Source organism: Arachis stenosperma, chromosome 9 (genome assembly GCF_014773155.1).
Source record: "Arachis stenosperma cultivar V10309 chromosome 9, arast.V10309.gnm1.PFL2, whole genome shotgun sequence".
Classification (NCBI taxonomy): Eukaryota; Viridiplantae; Streptophyta; class Magnoliopsida; order Fabales; family Fabaceae; genus Arachis; species Arachis stenosperma.
Window position 1 is genome coordinate 144,700,959 of NC_080385.1, and position 25,739 is coordinate 144,726,697.

General features: G+C 39.1%; 1 non-coding gene across 1 annotated transcript; it reads left to right on the forward strand.

Annotated features, from left to right (window-relative positions):
* Positions 1-872: 872 nt before the first annotated feature.
* On the forward strand, positions 873-980 carry LOC130952933 (small nucleolar RNA R71). Its single transcript, XR_009075107.1, has one exon. It is a non-coding gene; the product is annotated as a small nucleolar RNA R71 (small nucleolar RNA).
* The last annotated feature ends 24,759 nt before the right edge of the window (positions 981-25,739 follow it).

Below are 25,739 nucleotides of genomic sequence, written 5' to 3' on the forward strand. Positions count from 1 at the left end.
TCAGATTCCTTTTGTTCCTCATTAGTGTACTCCTTACTAAATGGTGGACGTTCCTTGAGGTCTTCCTCATTGGAGTTTTTGTCCTCCTCCTCCTTCAAGGTTTCGGCCATTTTGATTTCATCAATGGCCTTGCACTCTCCTTTGGGATCCTCTTCTGTATTGCTTGGGAGAGTGCTAGGAGGAGTTTCAGTAACCCTTTTACTCAGCTGGTCCACTTGTGCCTCCAAATTTCTAATGGAGGATCTTGTTTCAGTCATGAAACTAAGAGTAGCCTTAGATAGATCAGAGACTATGTTTGCTAAGTTAGAAGGATTCTTCTCAAAATGCTCTGTCTGTTGCTGAGATGATGATGGGAAAGGTTTGCTATTGCTAAACCTGTTTCTTCCACCATTGTTATTATTGAAGCCTTGCTTCTGTTGATCCTTCCATGAAAAATTTGGATGATTTTTCCATGAAGGATTATAGGTGTTGCCAAAGGCTTCACCCATGTAATTCACCTCTGCCATTGCAGGGTTCTCGGGATCATAAGCTTCTTCTTCAGAAGATGCTTCTTTAGTACTATTGGATGCATTTTGCAATACATTCAGACTCTGAGAGATCATATTGACTTGTTGGGTCAATATTTTATTCTCAGCCAATATGGCATTTAGAGCATCAATTTCAAGAATTCCTCTCTTTTGAGGCGTCCCATTACTCACAGGATTCCTCTAAGAGGTATACATGAACTGGTTATTTGCAACCATTTTAATGAGTTCCTGAGCTTCTGCAGGCATTTTCTTTAGGTGAATGGATTCATCTGCAGAGTGGTCCAGTGACATCTTGGAAAATTCAAACAGACCATCATAGAATATATCTAATATGGTCTATTCTGAAAGCATGTCAGAAGGACACTTTTTGGTCAGTTGCTTGTATCTTTCCCAAGCTTCATAGAGGGACTCACCATCTTTTTATCTGAAGGTTTAAACATCCACTCTAAGCTTGCTCAGCTTTTGAGGAGGAAAAAACTTGGCTAAGAAAGCACTGACCAGCTTATCCCAATAGTTCAGGCTTTCCTTAGGTTGTGAATCCAACCATGTTCTAGTTCTGTCTCTTACAGTAAAACGGAAAAGCATAAGCTTGTAGACTTCAGGATTAACTCCATTGGTCTTAACAGTATCACAGATCTGCAAGAACTCAGTTAAGAACTGATAAGGGTCTTTTGATGGAAGTCCATGAAACTTGCACTTCTGTTGCAGTAGGGCAACAAATTGAGGCTTTAGCTCAAAATTGTTTGCTCCTATGGCAGGAATTGAGATGCTTCTTCCATAGAAGTTGGAAGTTGGTGTAGTAAAATCACCAAGCATCTTCCTTGCATTGTTGTTTGGTTTGGCCATAATTGTTTCTTTTACTACTTCCTTTTCGAAAACATCAGTGAGGTCCTCTTCAGAGTCCTTTCAGGTTCTAGATCAGCTTCAACAAGTATGCCTTTATCTTTGTTCCTGCTCATATGAAAGAGAAGAAAACAAAGAAAATATAGAATCCTCTATGTCATAGTATAGAGATACCTTGAGGTGTCAGAGTAAAATAAGAATAGAAGAAGGAGGTAAGAATTCGAACACACAAAGAGAGATGGAGTTCGAATTGACAATGGAGGAGGAATGTTAGTGTTTGAATAGAAAAAGATAAGAGAGGGGGGAAGAATTTTCGAAAATTTTTATTAAAATTTAAAACAATTAGTGAAAAAAAATGAATTTTGAAAAAAAAAATGTTTTTTTTTCGAAAATTAAAAGTGAAAAAGGTAGTTAAGTGGTTTTGAAAAAGATAAGAAGTTAGAACAAGATTTTTGAAATTAGAATTTTAAAAAGATATGATTTGAAAAAGATATGATTTGAAAAAGATATGATTTTGAAGATATGATTGGAAAGATAAAAATTAAAAAGATTTGATTTTTGAAAAAGATATGATTGAAAAGATATGATTTTGAAAAAGATATGATTGAAAATATTTGATTTGAAAAAGATTTGATTTTGAAAAAAATATGAAGATTTGAAAAAGATTTAATTTGAAAATAAAATTCCTCTCCTTGTGTCATCCTGGCATTAAACGCCCAGGAGCTGCATGTTTTGGGCGTTTAACGCCCAATTGCTGTATAGTTTGGGCGTTTAAACGCTCAGCCAGGTACCCTGGCTGGCGTTTAAATGCCAGTTTTCCTTCCTTACTAGGCATTTAAACGCCCAACCAGGTCTGGCTGGCGTTTAAACGCCAGTTTTCCTTCTTCACTGGGCATTTTGAACGCCCAGCTTTTTCTTTATAAATTCTCTGCTTTATGTTCTTGGATCTTCATTTTGCTATATCCTTTATTCAAGAAGATATATTTTCAATTTTGAAAAACAACAAAATGAGACAAAACATATAATTCTTGGATCAAAACACAAGATATATGCAAAAACATTATGAGCGTCGAGATGAACATAAGAACAATCTTGAAGATCAAGATGAACATCAAGAACTCAGTTTTCTTAATGAAAGAAAACATGGAGGACACCAAACTTAGAACTTTCTCATGTTTGGGCCATATGAATGCAAGAATGCATATGTAGAACATCATGCAATGCAAATCAATAAATCATGAAGATCAAATAAGGCAATTCATCAAGAACGACTTGAAGATCATCAAGAACACAATATATGTGTTTCAAAATTTGCAAGACAATTAAAATCATGCAATTGACACCAAACTTAAAGTTTGGCCCTAGATTCAACAAGAACCATGAAATATTTGAGTTTTTATGATTTTATGAAAATTTTTTGGTTTTTTTCAAAAATTGATTTTGGAAAAACGAAAAAGAGAAGAAAATTTTTTTTTGAAAGATTTTTGAAAACTTTTTGAAAATAAAATAAGAAGAAAAGTACCTAATCTAAGCAACAAGATGAACCGTCAGTTGTCCAAACTCGAACAATCCCTGGCAATGGTGCCAAAAACTTGGTGCACGAAATTTGTGATACACAATGGCGCCAACAACTTGGTCGCACAATTGTAATCTCACTTCTTTGTCACAACTTCGCACAACTAACTAGCAAGTGCACTGGGTCGTCCAAGTAATACCTTACGTGAGTAAGGGTCGATCCCACGGAGATTGTTGGCTTGAAGCAAGCTATGGTCACCTTGTAAATATCAGTCAGGCGGATTCAAATGGGTTATGGAGTTTTAATGATTAAAAAGATAAATAAAACATAAAGATAAAGATAGAGATACTTATGTAAATCATTGGTGGGAATTTCAGATAAGCGTATGGAGATGCTTCATCCCTCTTGAATCTCTGCTTTTCTACTGCCTTCATCCAATCCTTCTTACTCCCTTCCATGTCAAGCTATATGTTGGGTTTCACCGGTGTCAATGGCTACCTCCCGTCCTCAGTGAAAATGGTCCAAATGCGCTGTCACCGCACGGCTAATCATCTGTTGGTTCTCGATCATGTTGGAATAGAATCCAGTGATCCTTTTGCGTCTGTCACTATGCCCAACACTCGCGAGTTTGAAGCTCGTCACAGTCATCCCTTCCCAGATCCTACTTAGAATACCACAGACAAGGTTTAGACTTTCTGGATCTCAGGAATGACTGCCAATAATTCTAGCTTATACCACGAAGACTCCGATCTTTCGGAATGGAGGCTAAGAGATACACACTCGATCTAAGGTAGAACGGAAGTGGTTGTCAGTCACGCGTTTATAGGTGAGAATGATGATGAGTGTCATGGATCATCACATTCATCATGTTGAAGTGCAGCGAATATCTTAGAATAAGAATAAGCATGAATTGAATAGAAGAACCATAGTAATTGCATTAATATTCGAGTAACAACAAAGTTCCACACCTTAATCTATGGTGTGTAGAAACTCCACCGTTGAAAATACATAAGAACAAGGTCCAGGCATGGCCGTGAGGCCAGCCTCCAAAATGTGATCAAGAGATCAAAAGATGATCAAAAGATTTCAAGATGAAAATACAATAGTAAGAGATCTTATTTTTAAGAAAACTAGCTACTAGGGTTTACAGAAATAGGTAAATGATGCAGAAATTCACTTCCGGGCTCACTTGGTGTGTGCTTGGGCTGAGAATTGAGCTTTACACATGTAGAGACTTCTCTTGGAGATAAACGCCAGCTTTGGTGCCAGTTTGGGCGTTTAACTCCAGCTTTTATGCCAGTTCTGGCGTTTTGACTTCAGAATAGGGCAGAGAAGGGGCGTTTGAACGCCAGATTGCATCATCAAAACTCGAGAAAAGTATGGACTATTATATATTGCTGGAAATCCCTGGATGTCTACTTTCCAACGCAATCAAGAGCGTGCCATTTGGATTTCTGTAGCTCCAGAAAATCCACTTTGAGTGCAGGGAGGTCAGAATCCAACAGCATCATCAGTCCTTTTTCAGCCTCTGAATCAGATTTGTGCTCAGGTCCCTCAATTTCAGCCAGAAAATACCTGAAATCACAGAAAAACACACAAACTCATAGTAAAGTCTAGAAATATGAATTTTGCATAAAACTAATAAAAACATCCAAAAAAGTAGCTAGATCCTACTAAAAACTACCTAAAAATAATGCCAAAAAGCATATAAATTATCCGCTCATCACTAATTCAGACGCAAATAAAGGAGTGTAGATGCTGTCGATTCCTGACCTCCATGCAGTCAAATGCGCATTACTAGAGATACAAAGGTCCAAATGATGCACTCTAAATGACGTTAGAAAGCTACCTTCCAGGGCTTTCCAACAATACATAATGGTGTATACTTTTCTTTGGATTAGACTGCCCAAAATGGGCGTTGAATGCCAACTTACACCCTTTCTGGGGTTCAACGCCTAAGAAGGACTAAGGCTAGCATTGAATTCCCAAACCCAGCGTTCAATGCCATAAAGGGAGCACAAGGCAGCACATTTATCCCCTAGTGGGCATTTAATTCCCACTCCTCCAAGTTGGTTGCCAAGCTCAACCCAAACACTCACCAAGTGGGCCCAGAAGTGGATTTTCGCACTTTTAGCTTAGTCTGTTACATTTTTGTAATTTTTAATTATTATTAATATCTTTTTAGGTCTAGTTATTAGTATATATAGAAGGAAGATCACTCTTGTTAAGGATCTTCATCTTCTTCCTACCTATCATACATTATTTCTGTTTTCTCTATACACTATGAGCAGCTAAACCTCCTAGGTTAAGGATAGGAGCTCTGCTCATTCCTATCGGTTAATATCTTTGTTTTTTTACTTTAATATATATTTAATTCTATTCTATGATGCATTTTCGTTCTTCATCCTTATGAATCTAGAGTGGAACGAGAGTAAAACCCCTTATTCTGAGCTCGTGTGAAGCCTTAGCTGGATAGCATTGAGCTACAGCTTGAGAATACATCACAAGTTCCAAGAGAGTATATGGGATAATTGAGATATATGACATAAAATCTCGTTAGTCATAGGTAATTGAGGTCTCTGTGGCGCTAAGGTTGGAATATTCAGCATCATTCTCCGATCCGAAAGATCCGACCTTGTTTGTTGTGTTTTGAGTAGGATCACCAGAGATTGAATGCATGAGCTTCACCCTCATTCACGTTGGATGACCGTTAGCACTGGCGTTTGATGTGGATCAGAGGAGATTAATGACCACTAGTCCCGGCTTTAATCACTTACAGCCTTGCCATGGAATGAATCACTCATTATTAAAGTAGTCAGTAAGAAGTGTTAATCCGGAAGAATAAGTATCTCCAATGCCTTAACTGATTCCTTATCATTGTTTCTACGTCTTTCATTATTGTTTTTTTATGCGCCTACAACAACAACAATCAACTTTCTATTCACCTGACTAAGATCTGCAGGATAACCACAGCTTGCTCAATCCGACAATCCTCGTGGGGTCGATCCTCACTCACCTGAGGTATTACTTGGACGACTCGGTGCACTTACCGATTTAGTTGTGGGAAATTCAGGTGCAAGTTCAGAGAACACCTCTCCTAAGCAAGCTAGTAACCCTTCTCCTGGCACTATGGACACTTACCCTGCGCCACTCAGAATACAGGAGTATAAGACCAAGATGCCATTTCTTTAGAAACTCAGTCAAGCAGAAAAATATATGTTGTTTGCTCGGTTTCATACTACCTCAGGAGATTGGAGATTAAAATCCCATTTGCAGAAGACCTTGAACAAATACCTTCATATTCCAAGTTTATGAAGGACATATAAGAAGGATTGGAGGGAGGTTGAGACAGTCTTCCTCACTGCAGAATACAGTGCAGTCATCTAGAGGACCCTACCGAAGAAACTTCAGGACCCTGGGAGTTTTGTGATACTCTGCACCCTCAGAAATGGTTGCACAAAGACATTCCTATGTGATCTTGGAGCGAGCATCAACCTAATGCCTTCATCACTGATAGAGAAACTTGGGATCTAAGAAGTCAAGCGCACAATATATGCCTTCAGCTTGCTGATGGCTCCATTAAGTTTCCATCAGAAGTGGTTGAAGACTTGATTGTGAAGGTTGGACCCTTTGCCTTTCCCACAGACTTCGTGGTATTGGATATGGAAGAACATAAGAATGCATCCATCATGTTAGGTAGATCTTTTCTGACTACAGGAAGGACCCTCATTGATGTGGAAAAAGGGAAAGTGACTCTGAGAGTTAATGAGGATAAGTTCGTACTGAATGCTACCAAGGCCATGCAATACCCTGACACCCCTGGGGAATGCATGAGGATTGATATCATTGATTCTCTGGTAGAAGAGGTACATGCAACTGAGATACTCGAGGAGGAGCTGGATGACATCCTTGAAGATGCTAGGCCTGATATGGAGGCACCAGAAAGGCAGGAGACGACTTTAAAAGCTCCTAATGTGGAGGATGATCCCCCCAAACTCAAGATCAAGCCGCTACCATCCTCCTTGAAATACGTGTTTTTAGGAGATGGAAACACCTACCCTATAATGATAAGCTCTGCCTTAGAGCCACAGAAAGAAAAAGCGCTTATCCTGGTGCTGAAGACACACAAAACATCTCTTGGATAGACCATAAGTGACTTAAAGGAAATTAGTCCAACTCGGTGTATGCACAAGATCAGGCTCAAAGAAGATGCTAAACCAGTGGTGCAACCACAGCGGCGATTGAACCCAGCTATGAAGGAAGTATTCCAAAACGAAGTCATAAAACTGTAGGAGGCTGGGATTATCTATCCCATTTTAAATAGCCCCTGGGTAAGCTTATCCAAGTTGTACCCAAGAAAGTAAGGATGACGGTGATCCATAATGAAAAGAATGAACTGATCTCTACAAGGACAGTGACAGGTTGGCGTATGTGCATTGATTATAGAAGACTTAATAACGCCACAAGAAAGGATCATTTTCCTTTACCATTCATAGACCAGATGCTGGAGAAACTGGCTGGACATGCATTCTACTGCTTCCTGGATGGCTATTCAGGCAACATTCAAATTGTAGTAGATCCTCAGGATCAGGAAAAGACAACGTTCACATGCCCATATGGAATGTTCACTTACAGAAGAATTCCATTCGGCCTCTGTAATGCACCTACAACCTTTCAGAGGTGCATGCTCTCTATTTTCTCAGACATGGTTGAGAAATTTCTTAAAGTATTCATGGATGATTTCTCTGTCTTTGGTGATTCCTTTGATTTTGGCCTTAACCATTTAGCCCTAGTTCTGAAACGATGCCAAGAAACTAACCTGGTTTTAAACTGGAAAAAGTACCACTTCATGGTAACTGAAGGCATTATTCTTGGACATCGAATTTCGAACAAAGAAATAGAGGTCGATTAGGCTAAGGTGGAAATAATTGAATGATTACCACCACCCACTAATGTTAAGGCAATCAGAAGTTTCTTGGGCCATGCTGGTTTCTACAGGAGGTTTATAAAAGACTTCTCCAAAATTGCTAAACCTCTGTGCAAACTCTTAGTCACTAACAGTCCTTTTGTTTTTGACAAGGATTGCCTGCTTGCTTTCAAAACTCTGAAAGCAAAGCTTATCTCTGCACCTGTCATTTCTGCACCCAATTGGGACTTACCATTCGAACTGATGTGTGATGCCAGTGATTATGCCATTGGTGCATTTCTAGGACAAAGACATGATAAGCTCCTGCTCGTCATTTATTATTCCAGTCCTGTTTTAAATGACGCACAAAGGAACTACACCACCACAAAGAAGGAATTACTTGCAGTCGTCTATGCCATTGACAAGTTCAGATCCTATTTAATAGGCTCTAAAGTCATTATCTACACTAATCATGCTGCTCTCAAATACCTTCTATCAAAGTAGGACTCTAAACCAAGATTGATAAGGTGGGTATTACTCCTGCAAGAATTTGATATAGAGATCAGGGATAGGAAATGATCAAAAAATTAGGTGGCTGACCACTTGTCCCAGATTGAACCTACAGTAGGGACGTCCCCTCCCACTTCTGAGATATCCGAGACTTTTCCTGATGCGCAACTTGATAAACCACAATTTTACGGTTTATCATATGCTTAATTGAGTGAATTTTATCCATTATTCTCACACTTATTCATAGAAATTGCATGTTTTACATTTTCCTTCCTGATTTTGTGCTATGATTGAAAACATGCTTCTTTGGCCCTAAATTTGCTAACTTTAATCCTCTATTATTACCATTCGATACCGTGATATGTGTGTTAAGTGATTTCAGGGTTTATAGGGCAGGAATGACTTAGAGAATGAAAAGGAAGCATGCAAAGGTGGAAGGAACACAAGAAATTGAAGAAATTGCTAAGCTGTCAGCCCTGACCTCTTCATATTCAATCAATCATAACTTTATCTACAGAGATCCAAATGAGGCGGTTCTAGTTGCGTTGGAAAGCTAGCATTTGGAGCTTCGAAATGATATATAATTTGCCATAGTTGCCTTGCTGTTAGGTGATGCGCACGCGCAAAGCACCTGTACGCGTGGATGGTGCAGCAGACAAGCGACGCGTATGCGTGCATGACGCGTACGCGTGACGGAGCGACGTGCTGTACGTATCAAAAATCGCTGGGGGTGGTTTCTCATTCAAGGAGACACTTCGCATTCACATAATTTTAGGTTTCTTCTACTGTTATTGTTCTAGCACTTTAGTTATCTATTCATAATTGTGATTTTCTTATTTTGCTAATTTAGTTTATGAACTCTTCATGTTAGATTCAATTTCTTGTTAATATAATTTGAGGTATTTTATATTTATTTCTTCTTCCTTTAATTGTCCTCATTTATATTTACAATTAGTTGTTTAGATTTATTGTTCTCTTATTACTTTTCTATGCTTATATTTTATGCCTACCAAGTGTTTGACAAAATGCTTGGAAAGATGTTAGAGTAGGATTTTATGTTCTTGGTTTGGGATGGTAACTTAGGAACTCTTGAGTTACTAATGTCCAAGTAATTGATAATTGGGAGCCATTAAATCTATTTCTCACTGATTGAATTGGTGGAGAGCTAGGACTTATGGATTTGGATTGATATAGCTCATTTAACTTTCCTTTACTATTAGTTAGAGGATGACTTAATGGGATTGATCCTTGCCAATTCTCATGTTGTGGTTAGGAATAAGGATAGAGATCCTTGACCACCAAACCTTGCCAAGACCTTTTTATCATTTGAATTTCCTTGCAATTTACTTTTCTTGTTTCCTATCTCAAAACCCCAAAGATACAACTCATAACCAATAACAAGAACACTTCCCTACAATTCCTTGAGAGACGACCCGAGGTTTGAATACTTCGGTTATTATTTTTAGGGGTATGTTTTAGTGACAACCAAATTTTTGTATGAAAGGATTATTGTTGGTTTAGGAACTATACTTTCAATGAGAATTTATTTGTGAAATTCTTTACCACACAAAAATCCATTCATCAAAATGGCGCCGCAGCCGAGGAATTGCAAACGTGTGCCTTATTATTGGTTATTGTAAATATTTGCTTTTTTATTATTTGTTAGTTTTTTGTTAGTTTTAGGACTTTGTTGTTTATTTTTATTAGTTTTTGTTTTTATTTACTACTATGAATTCTCACCCCTTTGGCTATGAGTTTGGTTACAATCATGTTGTAGAAAAAGGAGATGACAATGAAAGCTTGCATCAAGGATGGGACAATCAAAGATGAGAGGAGCCACAAGGATTTGATCAACCCTCTTGGCAACAACCTCCACCCACTTACTATGAGCAAGAACCATTTCAAGGAGCATATCAATCCAATGGATATGGTGGACCCTCTTGTAGTTACCAACAAGCCCCACCATATGCCTATGAACCCCCTCCTCAACATAATTTTGAACCACCATACTCAAAAGCCTCTTACCACCAAAAACCCCCATATGACCCTAATCTTTACCCACCATATCAAGAGCCTTATGAGCCATACGAACCATACTTAGAGCCACCCCCATTCCAACACAATTACTCCCAAAAACCACCACCTCAATATACACCACCTCCATATCCCTATCAAGATAAACCATCTCCATACTCTTATCAAGAGGAACCACCTTCGTATTATGAGCCTTTTCTCCTAACAAATGAACCCTCATATCCACCCCAACCTCCATTGGATAACAACACTCTTAGTGTTATTCACCAAAGACAAAAGACCATGGAGAACACACTTAACTCTACCTTAAACAGTCTGACCTCTGCTTTACAAGCTCTCACCTCACAGATTTGATCATTGAATACCCCCAACAATCAACCTTCAAGCTCTAGTGTACTTCTTTTTTAACCACATAATGATCTCTCCATCCTATCACCACCTCCATGGAAGAGCACCCACATTCATCAATCCAAAAGCAACACGATCCCAATTATGCTAGTGACATGGAACAAGAGAGAAGGGATCGTCTTAGGGACGTAATGGATCGGTTTCACGAATTCATACTTCAAAAGAAGCAAGAGAAGGCCCAAAAGGTAGAGGTAGAAGAGACCCTTGAAGATGAAGTAGTTGACGAATTAGTGAAGGTTGAATTTGATGCCGAGGAGGGTGTACAACCTCCAAGGCATATCATGGTTGAAGACTTTGAAGAGGTTGATCAAGAGATGGAGATTAAAGAAGACGAGGCACAACCTCCCATGCCCTTGGTAAGCAATGAAGAAGAGATTGAATTGGAAGAAAACTACTAAGAGAAAGAGGTTGAAGCTGAGAAAGCTCGAAAAGAGGTGGAAGAATTCAAAGAAGAGCACAAGGGAGTGGAGCTTGCAAGACCATTGGAAACACCTCTCCCAGAGCCATTACCATGTAATACAACATTCAAGTGGGTAAAATTCTTATCCTTAACCTTTACTTTCCCACTTGAATATGGTTTGCTTGAGACGGATGGTCAACTTAGAGCTCTTTGTGGCTTTAAGAGTAAGAGGGAGATGGTTAGTGGTAGGAGTTGTCATGCAAGATTCGATATGGTTGCATGCTCCAAATTGAAGTACAAGGGTTGGTGTAGAGCTCAATTGAATGGTCTAGGAAGTTGTTTGGACGCTTCAGTGAGAATTCAAATTGCTTGCCACCCGGTTGGAACAATGATGATCAATAAGAAGACGGGTGCAAAAGCAAGGTTTGGGACCGCGGAATTCAGTCTAGCAATCAACACTCTTGGGGACTTGTCACTTGCTTTAACTTGCTTGAAGGCCATTTGTGCCTAGTTTGGGATCCCGGAGGCTATTGGAATTACAAACATTGGTGGAGATTCCTGGATGAGTTAAAGCACAAGCCACCATGACAAGGAGCTCACAAAATGTCCAACTTAAGGACAATAACTAAAAGTGCTAGGTGGGAGACAACCCACCATGGTATGATCCTCCTTTTTCTTAGTTTTAATTTATTTCTGTTAGTTTTAATTTCCAGTTCTGCATATTTCCTTTTATTTTGCATTAAAAAAAACAGAGCACATCCACACGCAAGAGCCTATGACGCGTACGCGTCGTGTGTATGTGAGCAAAAATACAAAATAGGCATAAAGTTGCGCTGGAATGGCATTGGAATCGTGCGTCTAGCACAAACAGTACACGTGACCAACGCTTACGCGTCGCATGATTCTTTGCCATCCCGCGCGTAAGCACCAATGGCGCGTCCGCATGCATGTGTAAATCGGCGTAATGCGTGTTTCGAACAGAGAGCTGCGTGAGAGTAATGATGGAACCGCGCGTTTCGCACGATCATGGTCACACGTATGCGTACTACACGCTTACGCGTCCTTCACCTCTTTGCCCACCCACGTGTATGCGTGGGCGACGCCTGCGGGTTGACAGCACTGTGCAACTTACACCCAGCGCGCCGCCTGATTCTGTTTGCTTTTAATTTTCTTTTCTTTTCAAATCCTAATTCTTTCCTTTTCTTATTCTTTCTTCTTCCTTTCTTCCTTTCTTCTCCTTTGACTTTTTATCCTTATTTTCTTTCATTTTTTTCCTCATTACATTTACATACTTTCATTTATTGCATTTTAACTTTGTGCATGTTTATATTTTCTTTTCTAAGTTTGTTATTTTTCTGTTGGTGTTAAATGTTCTTATTCAACTGTTGTATCTTTTCTCGTATTATTTTGGTGCTTAGTAACTTGTTTATATTGTTGGGTGATATTATTTATCGATCAATGCTAATCTTTTATCACACTTGTATTCCATTTGCATTGATATGCACTTATATTGTCTTTCATTACCCACACTCTCTCCCCCATTATTGTAATTTTTGTACTATTCATATGCCATATGCTTTTACTGTTTTCTCACTTATATGTTATAGCTACCATGTAGTTGAGATCCTCATTATTTGGCATCAACCCACCCATATTCTATTTGTTTTTCTATCTTTGTTTGTGGGTTACTCTTCTTCCTTTCTCTCTTCTTTCAGGATGGCCATCAAGAAAGAAAAAGGAAAAGCTTTTAAATGGGGCAAACAACAAGTCCATCTACACAATCCATTAAAGAAAGAGCAGCGGTTATCACTCACAATCCCCGTCCACTTGCATGTCTTTGCATGCACCGAGGACGGTGTAACCTTTATGTGTGAGGAGGTCGATACCGACTTCCGTGGGTTAGTTAGTTCCTTCTCAACACCAATATTTAATTTCCTGTGTTAGTTCATTGTTGTATTTGCATGATTGATTGCATGTCTGTTAGATTTTGTGCATATTCTACCACTTCTTGGTTGAAGTGATATCTTCTTTTTCAAGAAACTTTTTAGAGTATTTTACTAATTTGAACTAAAATTTTTGTTAAACTTGTTTGAAGATTTTTATTTGGAACATGGTTTTAGAGCTTGAACACACAAAACCAGTGAGATTTTGAGCCTTATTTGATTGGTTGTATTTTATCAACCAATGATTTATTTTGGTGTGTGTTGTTCTCAATAAAATTGTGATCTTTGTCTTACTTAATTCTATATTTTCACTGTTTGATGTATGCATGCACTTATATGATTGAGACCTTGTTTCACTGAGCTTACATACCCATATGGCCTTAACTTTTTCATTATCCTTTGTAAACCAATGTTGAGCCAACTTATCCCATTTATTCTTTACTTTAGCACATCATTAACTCTAAGCGGAAAATAATAATGTCATTAATTTGAATCCTTGATTAGCTTAGACTAGTGAGAGTGCTCATGAATTAAGTGTGGGGACAGTGGGTTTAAAAATATTTGGTTAGGGAATTGGGTATTGTATACTTTTGGTGAATTTGTGCAAGAGACAGCTGAGCACATATTCCTGCATTCAATCACTTAATCATATGAATTGAGAAAAAAAAAGAAAAGAAAAAAATGATGAGAAAAAGATAAGAAAACAAAAAAATAAAAAAATAATAAAATAATAAAACGGGACAAAATGCCCCAAGATAAATGGTGATAGTAATGCATATGTACTGTACTCAAAATATGAATTCATAAATATGTGGTAAGCACAGTTAATGGGCAGTTGGATTTTGCATTGTAATTACATGGATTGTTTTAGGTTAGGTGGTAAGTTTAGGTTAATCAAGGATTCGAATTTTAGTCCACTTGATCAAATACAATCCTACCTTGACTGTAAGACCCAGAATATTTGAAAAGTCTTATTATGAGCAAGTTTCAAATCCTACAGTTATTTATAGCCTTAATTTCAGAGATTATTTTATTATAGATAATTAAGGCAAGTTTTGATTTATTGAATTTGAGACGAGTTATGATTATTATCCAATTTTATAATTATTGAGTTATTTTCTATATTTAAATTATAAAGTTGGCAGTTATGAAATAATATGGATTTTACATGATTTTGATTAAATGAGTAATATTTTGAATATTAGTACTGCTATTTTGGAATATGAAGAAATTAAGTATATTATTTCTAATTATTTGATTTGGACATTTTATTGAAAATAATTGTGATATTGATGAACAAATAGTATTTTCTATGTACAAATAGTGTTGGATTTAATTTGGGTTTCAATCACTATATTATTCCCAATTTTATGTGAAATTACCGAATTACCCCTAACCCTAATTTTCAAAATAATGAAACCCTAACCCAGTGACCACTACCCGACCCGGTTCCCTTTCACACACTCAGCTCCCAAACCCAGCCGCCACACTTGACTGTTTTCCTTCCTCCTTTCATTCACACCACACACAGTTTCCTTTCTGTTTCCATGAAGGAAAGAAAAAGAGAAAGGGAGGAGAGAAACGGGAGATCAGAGAAGAGGGAGGCGGCGCGGTGGGTGTCACTGCCACCGTCGCCGCCGTTGCGAGCTGAGGGAAAAGAGAGTTCTGGGTGAAGAGAGAGAGAGCTCGCGAACCAGGGAGATCGACCCACGCCTCGCCGCCGCGCTACCGTCGGTCAGTCCGCCCGCGAACTGCCGCCGTGAAGCCGTGCCGTTCATCTCTGCCCATTCACGATTCTGCTACCATCACCCCATTCTGTCGCTGAGATCTCGAAGCCGCCGCTCGTTGCTCCATCCTTGTCACCGCCACTGCCTCCATGTATTCCAACGGCGCCACCATCGCCGCCGTTGGAGTCGCGCAGAGAGAGACGCGAAGGAGGAGAGCAGTCGCGCATCCAGCTGCATCCTCACCGCTGCGGTAGGGATCGTCGCCGTCAAACATGGTGGGTGGCAGAGAGACAGAGCTCACGTCTGAGACTGGAGAGGAGGTGCGGTTTCGTCGCTGCTGGGGAGGAAGAAGACGCGAGTTGGAGGTCCGGTCGCCGTTGTGCTATGGGGCAGAGTGAACCGCGCCGCACTGTTGGGGTTCTCACCGTCGCCGGAAAAGGATTCAGGCCGCCGCAGGTGCCACGGTTGGAGGAGGAAGCCACGCCCTGTGTTCTGACCGCCCGGAGATGGTTCTATGACTTCCGGGATCACCGCTGAAGCTCCAGGCAGAGTTTCTGCCACTTGAGACCTTGCTGCCGTCGCCGAAAATGTTTGCAGAATTTCTGGCCGCCGCCGGAGCTGTTGCTGCCGCCGGTTCGAAATCGCAATTGCTTCGTTTCGCTAGTTCAGTAAGTATTTATGTTTCGGAAAGCCTCGCGTTAGTATTCTGTTGTGTTCGGTTAATGAATATGAGTTTTGATAACGTGGGGTCGAGTCCTGATTATTGTATGTTGCGATTAGTGTTGCTATGGTTATTGCGAACGTGACTGGGAGCTGAGGTTTTGGTTGCCGTCAGTTTGGGATGAGGCGGAAAGGACTCTATGAGACGTTTGGATTATGGAATTGCGTTTTGAGGTAGGGGCGCTTTCCAAAAACTATATTTTATGTATTGGAATTATTACATATGGATACTGATGTGAGATATTGTGTATTTAGTGATTGTATCTGCCTTATGTATTATTTGATTGACTCGAATGATTATGGATGTTGGTTTGGCTGAATTGTTGTGCGACTTGTGAAATGTAATGTTTGAAGTTGATTCTTTAAATATTTGAATCCGAGTTTAATTCGTTGAGGATTGATTTGATTTGAGTTAATTATTTTGATGATTTGAAAAGTCGAATGCACTTTTGAATTCAGCCTGGTTTATTTTAATTGATTTGGTTTTGGACCAGTGTTTTGGTTATTGAACCGTTTCTTTAAAGTTTTGGAAATGAGTTAAAACGCTTAATATTGAGTTGATTTTGAAATGGTTTCCTTGAGATACGCCACTGAGGCAGTTGTTGGATTTAGCTTGCTTTGAATTGATTTCTGGTTTTGAGCTGTTGAAAAGGATTGAGAAATGGTTTAGTTGGGACCCGAACCGGGTGGCAAAAGTCCAAGTTTTAGGGGAGGTGCTGCCGAAATTTCTACAAAATCCTACACTTGTTTGTAAGGTTATTTAAAAAGGGTTGGATTTGAGAAATTGTATTATTTGATTTATTAAAAGGATAATTATGTTTTCAAGCTTAATTTATTTGATGAACCTTATACGTTGAGTTCGGCTTATTTAGAACTGAACTATTTTTACCGTTTGAATCACTGAAGGAAAGAATGATGCTTTAATATTGATTTCAATATAAAAAGGAGTTTTAGTGATTTTTAAAGGAACCTAGACTTTTGATTGAGTAATCAAGTTTGAGGCATTTTGGAAGAGTTGGAAAAATGGGTTCCAAAAAGAAACCTGAAAGTGGTTTGATTCAAATGAACCGGTTCCGTTTCAAATGAGTTGATTTTTGGACCGGGTTGGAACTTGTGATTTTGTATGATCAGTTTTATGATAAATTCAGTTTTATTTACTTGAACCGAGAATCTGTGATTTTAAGAGTTTCAATGAATTTTAAGGAGATTATATAAGTTGACCTTCCCTAAAGACTTGGGACTCTGCCGAGAAACTTTTGTTATAAATCCCATTGTTGGATGGGTGATTTTGAATACTTTGAAATAAATCTTTAACTTCCCATAGTTTTGGAAGTTTTAGAAAGAGGATGCCGAGAGTGGCTTTGTTTTAAAAAGAGAACTCACTTTGAGTAAATTTGGCTTATGAGCCTGAGATGATTTGAGAAATGAGATCTTTAAAGCCAAGGCTGAAAAGAGTTAAAAAGTTGATTTCAAAGTGAAATGGCTTGAGAAAAGTGAGTTATGGCTTAAATGCCGATTTTTATGAATTTGATGATATTGAATGATGGAAGTACTGTTTTTGTTATGGGCCGGAAAGGCTGTGTATGATTAAGAATATTGGCTGGTTCTGGATGGAACTGTGAGCCGGAATAGTTGTGTATGATATTGTTTTATGGCTGATTGCCGAATGAGTTGTGGGCCGTATGGCTAACTATGAATTATGAAATTAAGTCGGATGGCTGAGATGGATGTTGATCCATGGTTGGAACTGAATGAATATGTGCTTGAGATACCTGGGTAGTAGCAAGGGTTGTGGTTTGTCCCACTTGCTCCGGGTCAGAGACTGTGATACCTGGGTAGTAGCAAGGGTTGTGGTTCGTCCCACTTGCTCCAGGTTAGAGATTGTGACGCCTGGGTAGTAGCGGTAGTAGTGGTGATTCCACTCGCTCCAGGTTGAGCTATTAAAACACCCGCCTGGGTAGTAGCCGCAGTAGTGGTTATTCCACTGGCTCTGGGTTGAGCGGGTAGTAGCAAGGGGGTTGTAGCTCAAACTTACTTGCTCCGCGATGGGTGTTTCTGTCCATGGTTAGCCACCAGGACGTGTCGGATTGGCTATATAACCGACAGATGATATCATCAGCCACTAGGGACAGGCATGCATCATATGCATCTATGTGACATTGTTTGGGTGTGCATATTGTACTTGTTTTGCCTATGTGATTAATTGCTAATTGTTCTACTTGCAATAACTGTTTGTTTGTGCTTGCATCTTCCTATCTGTGTTTGCAACTGGAACTCTGTTGGATTGTTTGGGCCTAGGGCCGTGGTTGGATTGTTTGGGCCTAGGGCCGTGGTTGGATTGTTTGGGCCTAAGGCCGTGGTTGGAATGAGATGAACTGATGGTTGATTTCGATTTTGTGTTTCTGGTTTAGAATAAAATATGAAAGGCTATTTTGGTTTCGCATAGATAAACCGTTTTGAAAGGCTTTTGAGTTTATGAGAATTGAGCGGTTCTTCTTTCAGAAAAGATTTCTGACTTTACTTTTATTGTAAACCGTTGTTTTTGAAAAGAGGCATAAGACGGTTATTAATCACTGGTACGATTTATCTTCATGTATCCTATTACAGTAATTCCCAAAAACCCTCTACTGAGAACCCTTTCGAGGATGATGTTCTCACCCCTTACATTTTTCCCCTTTCAGGATTTGGGCGCAGAAGTTATGAAGAGTTTAATTATTTGTTATTGAGATGCTCTGTATTGTTTTAGATTATTATTTTTGTACCCTCGCCTTTATCTTGATATATTCTATAAGAGGGATAGGAATTGTATTGGTTAATGTCTGTAAGATTATTTGTATATGTATGTATATAAATGGATGTACTCTTTATGAGTTTATTATAAGTTGTATGATATCTAGGGATGTACGTTATCGAATGGAGTATCTTGGGAACGATATTGTGGTAAAAAGTTTTAAACAGGCTCATATTTTAGTATTAAATAGTATAAGTGTCGTCGTAATGTCCAAGCTATCAGAGTTACGCAGCCGGAAGCGTGAGCTTTGGTAGTTAGGGTGTTACATTATGGTATCAGAGCAGTTCTTCCTGTAGAGCCTGAGGAATGGACTGACTATGCTTCAATTGCATGCTCTGAGCGTTTGTCATGTATTAGGTCTTGTCGAATGATGAGAATTAGAGCTTTATGCACATGACGGCCTATTGATTAACGCTGTTAGTCTTGCATTGCATAATTCTTGGCATTAAGTTTGGCCGGCTTAATACTAGTGAATTATGTCTATGAAAGCACTAATGGGTTATCATAGGCGATATACGAGTTTTGAGCAAAGCGAATCGCGGGTTTTGGGAACGTTGGAAACTATTTCTCGAGGCTATTCAGTTGTGTGTTTTGGATTTTGTTCGAGTCGACCTGTTCTTTCGTGTCCTAACTTGAAATTCTTGTTTGCTACTCCTTTTGAAAAGTGGTTTGATATTTCTACTCTATTCCCTTATTCATATGCATTCTTATTTGATCCTAAGTGCATATGCTTGTTTGAGATCCTTGTTGTATCTATCTTTCTCTGTTTGAGTTCTTTTTGATTCACGTATCCTTTGATATAGCTTTGAACTTGTCTTAATGCACTGTGCCTTTTAAGTCCGGATTCCGAGTCCATTCTTATAGAAATTGTTAATTCGGTTTTTCCTCTTATTTGACAGTGATTACAGCTAGTTTTGAGACTTTTATGAAAATTGCTATTGAATATATGTATACTTATCTATATATGAAACTTGAAGATTTCTTACACAGTTTGACAACTATTTATTTCTAATACCTCGCCTGTACTTTTACTGGTTTACGGAACTGCATTTACTTTAAAATTATAATTTGACTTTCTAGTAATTTTACTATAGTTCCAATGCACATTTTCATTTGATTATGTATTAGGATATTTTTCAAAACTTTGGAAAGAAAGAATTTTTCATTTTTATCCCCGTTGAGTTTCGTTTGATAAACTTTACTTAATTCATTTTGAATTGAGTTTGATTCAGCATGCTATAGGGTTTATGCCATTATTGTTCTTTTGGAAATGTTGGACTCATAGCTTTCTTCTTTTGAACGGACTCGTTTCTTCTTAAGCTTTTCACCCCTATGAATGTCATACGTGATTCTGTTTTTAACTAATCTTTTACATCTTGTGAAATTATCATTAATCTTGGTTTGTCCTTCCTGTGAATTTCATCCTTATGGGAGTCAGTTTGATTTGTTTCAAATTAGTGCATTGTTTATTCTCTCATTTTCTCTACAAGAGTTTTTAGTCAAAGATTTATCCTTGAGAAATTACTAATGATTGAGTTGTCCTTTCCTTATGACTTTTGTATTCTTTTGGATCAATTGAAAGCTTGTTTGATGTCTCATGCATAGTGGATCTTGTTTGAGCTATCTTGGTTTAAAATCCTTTTTTTGCATGGCTTGACTTCTTTTTAGTACATCTTAAACTTCTTGAATGTTCTTCTGAGATGGTGATTTCAAGAACACTTTTGGAGTCTTGTTTTGAACCTTTTAAAGAAGTTTTGAATTCTCTTTGAAGAAGTTCTAAATGGAATTTATTTTCTATTGCTTGATTGAGATTGAAACTATTGTTCGATTTTTGACAAAATTGTTTTAAAATTGACATGCGCTATTTTAAATGAGGTTCTGAAAAGTTCCCTTGTTTAATGGGAACCTGTTTGTTTGTAACACACCGCTTGTTTCCTTACTAGATTGTAAGCAAAATTTTTACCTCGGGATTTCTTTTCTAAAAAGAGCTTAACTTCCTCTTTTGTCCTCGCTATAAATGTTATACACGCTTGTTTGAATATGGATTTTGAGAATTTTCGAACGAGCAATCGATTTCTCTTCCGAGTTTTATGATTGCTTTTGATTAAGATTGTACACCTAACTATCTTTCCAAAATAGTTGAGGAAATACTTTTGCTCCTAGCCAAAACCTGTGTACAGTTTGTTTTAAAATTCTACATGATCTGTTTCAACATGAAATTGTATTAAAGCAAAGCCACGTTTATGTTTTTGTTACTCTTTTGAAGGATGTTTGTTGCTTAACCTTCTTTTAAACTGCGAGGTGACTTTCTTGCAAGTTTTCGATTCTTTTAAAAACAATGTATTCGAAAGTATTTGTAATCGTGCTCTTGAGTTCTGTGAGCTTTGTCTTGGGTTTGAAATATTCTCTTCTGTAAACCTCATACTTCATCGACTCAGTTTGAGTTTGTTTCAAACTGATGCGCTGGTTTTCTTGTTGATCCTATTGAACTTCTTTGATCCGAGGGTTATCTTTGAAGTTGTCAATTGATTTATTTCTAGCAAACTTCATTGCTTGAGCATCCTTGTTTGTCTGGAATTGGATATATTCTTTCTAATCTATGAGTACTATCCTTGATATCGTTTCTCCTTGCTAGAATCTTGTATCCTTCTGAGTAGACTCGAGAATTGTTTGATATCACGTGCGACTTGTAGACATAGTAACGCGATACGTTAGTTCTTTAAGACGCGATGTGTATACGGAAGTTGAAGCGGTAGGTGTGCAACGTATGAGTTGTGGGCGTTTTGTTCCTTGCGAACAGATTTGTGGTTGTCAGGCTAATGATCGAATTTGGGATTGTAAAGTGCTTGATGGAGTTGGAAAGTTGAAACTTTGAGGTTGATATGAGATTAGTGTGCGGGGGTTAAGCATGTCGTTTTAACTCCATCCTGTTTTATAGCCTTTGATGCTTTGCCCTTCTATCACATGATTGACCCATGCTAACTTTTGCATTGAGCCTACCTTGTAACGTCTGCTTTGCAATCACACTCCTACTTCTACATCCTTATGCTTATGACAATCAAAGTATTTGAAAATCGTATATATGATTATATTGAGATATTTTTGCTTCTTCCTTAAATGTGTTCAAGGGTGAACTGTTATGGAATTTCTTTCATTTTGTATCAATTTTCGAGGGCGAAAATTTTATAAGGTGGGTAGAATGTAAGACCCAGAATATTTGAAAAGTCTTATTATGAGCAAGTTTCAAATCCTACAGTTATTTATAGCCTTAATTTCAGAGATTATTTTATTATAGATAATTAAGGCAAGTTTTGATTTATTGAATTTGAGACGAGTTATGATTATTATCCAATTTTATAATTATTGAGTTATTTTCTATATTTAAATTATAAAGTTGGCAGTTATGAAATAATATGGATTTTACATGATTTTGATTAAATGAGTAATATTTTGAATATTAGTACTGCTATTTTGGAATATGAAGAAATTAAGTATATTATTTCTAATTATTTGATTTGGACATTTTATTGAAAATAATTGTGATATTGATGAACAAATAGTATTTTCTATGTACAAATAGTGTTGGATTTAATTTGGGTTTCAATCACTATATTATTCCCAATTTTATGTGAAATTACCGAATTACCCCTAACCCTAATTTTCAAAATAATGAAACCCTAACCCAGTGACCCACTACCCGACCCGGTTCCCTTTCACACACTCAGCTCCCAAACCCAGCCGCCACACTTGACTGTTTTCCTTCCTCCTTTCATTCACACCACACACAGTTTCCTTTCTGTTTCCATGAAGGAAAGAAAAAGAGAAAGGGAGGAGAGAAACGGGAGATCAGAGAAGAGGGAGGCGGCGCGGTGGGTGTCACTGCCACCGTCGCCGCCGTTGCGAGCTGAGGGAAAAGAGAGTTCTGGGTGAAGAGAGAGAGAGCTCGCGAACCAGGGAGATCGATCCACGCCTCGCCGCCGCGCTACCGTCGGTCAGTCCGCCCGCGAACTGCCGCCGTGAAGCCGTGCCGTTCATCTCTGCCCATTCACGATTCTGCTACCATCACCCCATTCTGTCGCTGAGATCTCGAAGCCGCCGCTCGTTGCTCCATCCTTGTCACCGCCACTGCCTCCATGTATTCCAACGGCGCCACCATCGCCGCCGTTGGAGTCGCGCAGAGAGAGACGCGAAGGAGGAGAGCAGTCGCGCATCCAGCTGCATCCTCACCGCTGCGGTAGGGATCGTCGCCGTCAAACATGGTGGGTGGCAGAGAGACAGAGCTCACGTCTGAGACTGGAGAGGAGGTGCGGTTTCGTCGCTGCTGGGGAGGAAGAAGACGCGAGTTGGAGGTCCGGTCGCCGTTGTGCTATGGGGCAGAGTGAACCGCGCCGCACTGTTGGGGTTCTCACCGTCGCCGGAAAAGGATTCAGGCCGCCGCAGGTGCCACGGTTGGAGGAGGAAGCCACGCCCTGTGTTCTGACCGCCCGGAGATGGTTCTATGACTTCCGGGATCACCGCTGAAGCTCCAGGCAGAGTTTCTGCCACTTGAGACCTTGCTGCCGTCGCCGAAAATGTTTGCAGAATTTCTGGCCGCCTGGTGCGCGAAATTGTGAACTATACTTTTTCACAACTCTCATAATCCCTGGTAATGGCTCCAAAAACTTGGTGCGCTCAATACCATGGCATTACACAACTTCGCACAACTAACCAGCAAGTGCACTGGGTCGTCCAAGTAATAAACCTTACGTGAGTAAGGGTCGATCCCACGGAGATTGTTAGTATTGAAGCAAGCTATGGTCATCTTGTAAATCTTAGTCAGGCAAACTCAGATATATATGGTGATGAACGAAAATAAAATAAAAGATAAAGATAGTGATACTTATGTAATTCATTGGTAGGAACTTCAGATAAGCGCATGAAGATGCCTTCCCTTCCGTCTCTCTGCTTTCCTACTGTCTTCATCCAACCCTTCTTACTCCTTTCCATGGCAAGCTCGTATAGGGTCTCACTGTTGTCAGCAGCTACCTCCCATCCTCGCAGTGAAAGCTAATGCACACACTCTGTCACAGTGCTGCCAATCACCGGTGTGGTTCCCTCCCCTACCGGAATAGAATAACTCTTTTGCGTCTGTCACTAACGCCCAGTAGGTTACAGGTTTGAAGCACGTCACAGTCATTCAATCATTGAATCCTACTCAGAATACCACAGACAAGGTTAGACCTTCCGGATTCTCTTGAATGCTGCCATCAGTTCTTGCCTATACCACGAAGACTCTGATCTCACGGAATGGTTGGCTCGTTTGTCAGGCGAGCACTCGGTTGTCAGGCGATCAACCATGCATCGTGCAATCAGGAATCCAAGAGATATTCACCAAGCCTCAAATGCTTGTAGAACAAGAGTGGTTGTCAGTCACTTTGTTCATGAGTGAGAATGGTGATGGGCGTCAATCATCACCTTCATCATGTTGAAGAACAAGTGATATCTTGGATAAAGAACAAGCGGAATTTGAATGGAAGAACAATAGTAATTGCATTAATACTCGAGGTACAGCAGAGCTCCACACCTTAATCTATGGTGTGTAGAAACTCCACCGTTGAAAATACATAAGCATAAGGTCTAGGCATGGCCGAATGGCCAGCCTCCCAATGATCTAAGAACTAAAATGTCCAAAGATGATCTAGAGATCTAAAAGTGATCAAAAGATTTCTATACAATAGTAAAAGGTCCTACTTATAAGAAACTAGTAGCCTAGGGTGTACAGAAATGAGTAAATGACATAAAAATCCTCTTCCGGGCCCACTTGGTGGGTGCTTGGGCTGAGCAATGAAGCAATTTCGTGTAGAGACTCTTCTTGGAGTTAAACGCCAGCTTTGGTGCCAGTTTGGGCGTTTAACTCCCATTTGGGTGCCAGTTCCAGCGTTTAACGCTGGGATTCCTTGAGGTGACTTTGAACGCCGGTTTGGGCCATCAAATCTTGGGCAAAGTATGGACTATTATATATTGCTGGAAAGCCCAGGATGTCTACTTTCCAACGCCGTTGAGAGCGCGCCAATTGGGCTTCTGTAGCTCCAGAAAATCCGCTTCGAATGCAGGGAGGTCAGAATCCAACAGCATCTGCAGTCCTTTTTGGTCTCAGGATCAGATTTTTGCTCAGGTCCCTCAATTTCAGCCAGAAAATACCTGAAATCACAGAAAAACACACAAACTCATAGTAAAGTCCAGAAAAGTGAATTTTAATTAAAAACTAATAAAAATATACTAAAAACTAACTATATCATATCAAAAACATACTAAAAACAATGCCAAAAAGTATACAAATTATCCGCTCATCACAACACCAAACTTAAATTGTTGCTTGTCCTCAAGCAACTGAAAATCAAATAAGATAAGAAGAAGAGAATATGCAATGAATTCCAAAAACATCTGTGAAGATCAGTATTAATCAGATGAGCGGGGCTTTTAACTTTTTGCCTCCGAACAGTTTTGGCATCTCACTCTATCCTTTGAAATCCAGAATGGTTGGCTTCTTTAGGAACTTAGAATCCAGATAGTGTTAATGATTCTCTTAGTAAAGTATGATGATTCTTGAACATAGCTATTTATTGAGTCTTGGCTGTGGCCCAAAGCACTCTGTCTTCCAGTATTACCACCGGATACATACATGCCACAGACACATAATTGGGTGAACCTTTTCAGATTGTGACTCAGCTTTGCTAAAGTCCCCAATTAGAGGTGTCCAGGGTTCTTAAGCACACTCTTATTGCCTTGGATCACAACTCTTATTCCTTTCTCTTTTTTTTTCGGTTTTTTTTTGAAATGCTTTTTCTTGCTTCAAGAATCATTTTATTGATTTTTCAGATCCTCAGTAACATGTCTCCTTTTTCATCATTCTTTCAAGAGCCAACATTCATGAACCACAAATTCAAAAGACATATGCACTGTTTAAGCATACATTCAGAGAACAAAAATATTGCCACCACATCAAAATAATTAAACTATTATAAAATTCAAAATTCATGCAATTCTTTCTTTTATCAATTAGGCACGTTTTTATTGAAGAAAGGTGATGGATTCATAGGACATTCATAACTTTAAGGCATAGACACTAAGACACTAATGATCATAAGACACAAACATGGATAAACATAAGCATTAAAATTCGAAAAACAGAAGAACAATAACAAGGAAATCAAAGAACGGGTCCACCTTAGTGATGGCGGCTCTTTCTTGCTCTTGAAGATCCTATGGAGTGCTTGAGCTCCTCAATGTCTCTTCCTTGTCTTTGTTGCTCCTCCCTCATGATTCTTTGATCTTCTCTAATTTCATGAAGGATGATGGAGTGTTCTTGATGCTCCACCCTCAGTTGTCCCATGTTGGAACTTAGTTCTCCTAGGGAGGTGTTTAGTTGCTCCCA